The sequence below is a fragment of the Piliocolobus tephrosceles genome, chromosome 1 (assembly GCF_002776525.5).
Source record: "Piliocolobus tephrosceles isolate RC106 chromosome 1, ASM277652v3, whole genome shotgun sequence".
Lineage (NCBI taxonomy): Eukaryota > Metazoa > Chordata > Mammalia > Primates > Cercopithecidae > Piliocolobus > Piliocolobus tephrosceles.
The window spans coordinates 194,480,374-194,485,986 of record NC_045434.1 but is presented as its reverse complement, the minus strand read 5'-3'; the positions used below and the strand labels follow the sequence as shown (position 1 = coordinate 194,485,986).

General features: G+C 46.1%; 1 pseudogene; it reads right to left on the bottom strand.

Moving 5' to 3' along the window:
• Positions 1 to 346: 346 nt before the first annotated feature.
• On the bottom strand, positions 347 to 2,644 carry LOC111547548 (annotated as a pseudogene).
• Between the last annotated feature and the right edge of the window lie 2,969 nt (positions 2,645 to 5,613).

Sequence of the window (5,613 nt, the reverse complement as noted above, 5' to 3'; positions counted from 1 at the left end):
CTGTGTGGCTGATTACTAAACAACCTGTAGACAGCCGGGCGCGGTGGCTCAAGCCTGTAATCCCAGCACTTTGGGAGGCCGAGACGGGCGGATCACGAGGTCAGGAGATGGAGACCATCCTGGTGAACACGGTGAAACCCCGTCTCTACTAAAAAAATACAAAAAACTAGCCGGGCGAGGTGGCAGGCGCCTGTAGTCCCAGCTACTGGGGAGGCTGAGGCAGGAGAATGGCGTGAACCTGGGAGGCGGAGCTTGCAGTGAGCTAAGATCCGGCCACCGCACTCCAGCCTGGGCGACAGAGCGAGAGTCCGTCTCAAAAAAAATAAAAAAAATAAAAAAATAAACAACCTGTAGACGTCGAGCATGATTACATTAGATAAAGCAGGCAGGTCTAGAGTTGTCACAATAATCAAGATGTCTAATGGCACCAGTCAAAAGAGTGCCAAACCTTACATCAGTAAGAGAGAAAAATAAATTTTTTTATTTGTTTATAAGTATCTTTTGTGTTGAAAGTCAACGTTATGACTGGATATAAAAAGTCAGGAGTTAGAGTGTCATGCAGCAGCACTGATTTAATGACCGGAGATAGAACAAACATATGTTTGAATAAAGTCTGACATTCTTAACGGGTTTTATTACACTGGGTGGAAAGATCTAAATTCGTGAAAGCTTTTCAAAAAATCTTCAATTCTCAACCCCTTAAAAAAGTATGCTGAACCAGGAAGAAAAAACGAAAGATAGAACTAATGACCTGGACAGATACAAAACAGCATGCTTTTAGTTTCTCCCATATCCTAACTGCCATCTGGTGATAAAGAGTTCTCAGAAAGTAGAATATATGTAATATTCATCAGAGAGAATCTCACCAGTGTAAAGAACCAATATTGATCTGCTGCCTCTGCTCACTGTCTGCAGACCATTTCGGATTCCTAAGATGTGATTATACATTTCACATGCATTTGTGAGATAAGATAAACATTATGTTTACAGAAATCCCACATGAATTATTCAGGCTTAAAGATGTTCTAAATACTGTGTCTGGCACTAGAAACTTCATGCTGTATCAAGTCAGCGTCAGTATTAAGCTACTGGACTCTATAATGCAATATTACAGATAGATATTTTACTGAAAACCAATATAAAAATCTGGCCCAGAAAGACCACAACGGAAACATGCAATTTTCTTGATTTAAGATGGTCAAAAGTGTGTGGGTTTTTGTTTTTCATTTTTTGTTTTTTAAAGCTCTACACATGGCTTAAGACAGATATGTGTAAGAAACCTTTTTGTGTGTGCTGACTTTATCACGACAATTCCAGCTGATTCTTTATGAAGGATTAGGGATACTCACATTCAGCAGTGCACATGAGAAATAAACTCTGAAAAAGGCAATTTCTTGGGTTTAGGAAGGATTGTATTCTGGGAATTACTTCAGAGGAACAGACAATAATTCTAGGATTATAGTCAAGAAGGACTGGAAGACTTCAGCAGATGCTTCAGCTTCTTCCGGATTTTGAATGCTGAATAAGCCACTGAAGTGTGATATCTATATTATCCTTTTCTTTGCAAGAAATTGAGGCCAGGTGCAGTGGCTCACACCTGTAATTCCAGCAGTTTGGGAGACCGAGGCAGGTGGATCACTAGATCAAGAGATCAAGCCAACATGGTGAAACCCCGTCTCTACCAAAAGTACAAAATTTAGCTGGGCGTGGTGGCGGGCGCCAGTAGTCCCAACTACTCCTGAGGCTGAGGCAAGACAATCGCTTGAACCTGGGAGGTGGAGGTTGCCGTGAGCAGAGATCGTGCCATTGCACTCCAGCTTGGTGACAGAGCGAGACTCCGTCTCAAAACAAACAAACAAACAACAACAACAAAGAAATTGAATAGCGACAAACTTCTCTATCCTGAATAGCATACAGATTCATTTTTTCAATTAGCTGTTTCTCATCCAAGGCGTTAGGAAGATCTCCCTTGTTTCCAAGCACTTTGCACTGCAATTCCTTGCAACTGTGGTTTCTCTAGAAGATTATGTAGCTCATTTCGGGAAGCTTCTATCTTTTCACGATGTGCAGCATCTAACATGTAAACAATAGCATTGACTCCTCTGCAATACCGCTCCCACATGCTTCGAAATCGGGCTTGTCGTCCTATGTCCTAGATCTTTATTGTGACGTTACCTTGTTACTTTCCCCTTGTTGAAGCCCACTGTGGGTATCGTATCTTCACTGAATTGACCTGACGCGATGACATTGACAAACATGGTCTTGCCCGAGTACCGAAGCCCCAGGAGCATCAGCTCCATCTCCTTCCAGAAGAGCGAACGGAAGCAGTCCAGCAGGCGGGAGGCGAGTGCCAGCATGATGGCGGCCGGCAGCGAGGACGGATGGGAGGACGCAGAGTGGCGGCGACAACCACTTCCACACGAGCAGGCCTCGGCCAAGACCCCCTAACGGCTCCTCCGGGCCCGGCGCGACACGGGCGGACACCAGGGGGCGGCAGCAGCCCCGATTTGTTAAAAAAAAGAAAAATCTAGGAGCCGGCCCGGTGACTCACGCTTATAACCCAGCACTTTGGGAGGCTGAGGTGGGCGGATCACCCGAGGTCAGGAGTTCGAGACCAGCCTGGCCAATATGGCGAAATCTCGTCTCTACTAAAAATACAAAAATTAGCCGGGCGTGTGGTGCATGCCTGTAATCCCAGCTACTCCGGAGGCTGAGGCGGGAGAATCGCTGGTACCCAGGAGGCGGAGGTTGCAGTGAGCTGAGATTGTGCCACAGCACTCCAGCCTGGGTGACTGAGCGAGACTCCGTCTCAAAATAATAATAATAATAAATAAAATTTAAAAATTAAAAAATTAAAATAAAATATACAGGCTGAGCACAATGGCTCATGCCTGTAATCCCAGCACTTTGGGAGGCTGAGGCAGGAGGATTGATTCACGCCAAGAGTTCAAGACAAGTTTAGGCAACAAAGAGAGACTCTGTCTCTACAAAAAATAAGAAAATAGCCAGGCATAGTGGCATGCGCCTGTAGTCCCACCTACTGGGGAGGCTGAGCTGGGAGGATCACTTGAGCCCAGGAGGTGAAGGCTGCAGTGAGCTGTGTTTGCACCACTGCGCTCCTGCCTGGATGGCAGAGCGAGACCCTATGTTAAACAAACAAACAAACTCTACAAAGCGCAATAAAGTAAAATGCAATAAAACAAGGTATGCCTGTATACAGAAGGATGTGTGTCAGTTATATGCAAATATTGCACTATTTTACATAAGGGATTTCAGTATCCACATATTTTGGAATCGTGGAGGCATTAGAATCAATCCCTGGTGGATATTGAGGGATGACTGTGTATTCATTCAAGCAACAAAAAGAAAGCCTCACGGCTAGAGTAAGAATCAGGGACAGTGATTGGGCAAGAGCCAAATCACTATGGGGCTCGGTAAGGAATTTGGATGTTATTTTAGGCATAATAAGAAACTGGAAACTACCGAAAGGTTTTTATGTTTTGTTTTGAGACAAGGTCTCACTGTCACCCAGGCTGGAGTACAGTAGCATAATCACAGCTTACTGCAGCCTTCACCTCCTGGACTCAAGTGATGCTCCCATCTCAGCCTCCTGAGTAGCTGGGATTACAAGCATGCACCACCACACCTGGCTAATTTTTGTATTTTTAGTAGAGATGGGGTTTCACCATGTTGGCCAGGCTGGTCTCGAACTCCTGGCCTCAAGTGACCTGCCTGCCTCGGCCTCCCAAAGTGCTGGGATTCCAGGTGTGATCCACCATGCCCCACCATGAAAACTACCGAAAGGCTTTGTACAGAGAAACAACACAATATTTTTTACTTTTTTTTTTTTTCTGGAGACAGGTTCTGGCTCTTCCACCCAAGCTAGAGTGCAGTTGTATGATCAAGGCTCACTGCAGCCTTATTCTCCAGGGCTCAAGTGATCCTTCCACCTCAGCCTCCCAAGTAGCTAGGACCACATGCATGTGCCACTGTGGCCCGCCAATTTTTTCTTTTTTATGGAGATGGGGTCTCACCGTGTTGCCCAGGCTTACAATCTATGATTTTTTTCAAGACAGGGTCTCACTCTGGGTTGGAGTGTAGTCCCATGACCAAAGCTCACTGTGGCTGGGCACAGAGGCTCATGCCTGTAATCCCAGCACTTTGGGAGGCCGAGGTGGGTGGATCACAAGGTCAGGAGATCGAGAACATCCTGGCTAACATGGTGAAACACTGTCTCTACTAAAAATACAAAAAATTTGCTGGGCATGGTGGCAGGTGCCTGTAGTCCCAGCCACTCGCGAGACTGAGGCAGGAGAATGACGTGAGCCCAGGAGGTGGAGCTTGCAGTGAGCCGAGATCGTGGCACTGCACTCCAGCCTGGGTGACAGAGTGAGACTCCGTCTCAAAAACAAAACAAAACAAAAAAAAGCTCACTGCAACCTGGAATTCCTTGGCACAAGCAATCCTCTCGCCTTAGCCTCTGGAGCAGCTGGGGTAAGAGGCACAAGTCACTGTGCCTGGCTCAACAACACAATCTTATTACGTTAGTAAAAGATCACTCTAGCTCCTGTGCTAAGAATGGATTGCATAAAGGGTAAGGGGAGAAGTGGAGAGAATGTTGCAATAGTCCAGGCGAGAGAGAATGATGGCCACAACCAGAGCAGCAGTGGAGGGAGTGGTGAGGAGGAGTAGGAGTCTGGATTTATTTGGAAGGTTCCGTTTCCTGGTTTTAGTTCCTCATCAGACCTATCTACTTCCTGCCCCTGTGTTCATCCAAATTTCCCCCTTTTTCCTCCCTCTAAATGTCCTTTCTGCTCAGGCTAGTGTGTGGGAAGGATTCTGTTATTTGCAGCTACACTATCCTGACTGACACTTTGGCTTTCCAGACTGATCTAATTCACCACTCCCCATGACATGACCTGGTTTCATGCTCCCTGTGTCAAGCAGTGTTTTCTCTTGTGAGTAATATGCTCAGGAATTAACAAACCTCCTGTGGGTAACATTTCTTCAGGAGAATTTTTCAAAGGAAGCAATCCAAGATTTATTTTATGATGTGGGAAAAATGCTTAAATCATATGTCACCTCCAGTTGTACCTACAACATCAGATAAGAGGTAGAGATAATAGTAAGAGGTGCTGGCCGGGCATGGTGGCTCACGCCTATAATCCCAGTGCTTTGGGGGGCCGAGGTAGGTGGATCACCTGAGGTCAGGAGTTCAAGACCAACATGACCAACATGGCCAACATGGCGAAACCCCGTCTCTACTAAAAATACAAAAATTAGCCAGGTGTGGTGGTGCACGCCTATAATCCCAGCTACTCAGGAGGCTCAAGCAGGAGAATCTCTTGAACCCAGTGAGCTGAGATCCTGCCATTGCACTCCAGCCTGGGCTACAAGGACAAAACTCCATCTAAAAAAAAAAAAAAAAACCATAAGAGGTGCTAAAATATATAGCCAATACTCAGGCCTCAAGGGATCCACTCCCCTCGGCCTCCCAAAGTGCTGAGATTACAGCAAAGTGCTTGGATCAGAGGCATGAGCCACCACACCCAGCCTCCATTAATCTTTCCTTCCTTCCTTCCTTCCTTCCTTCCTTCCTTCCTTCCTTCCTTC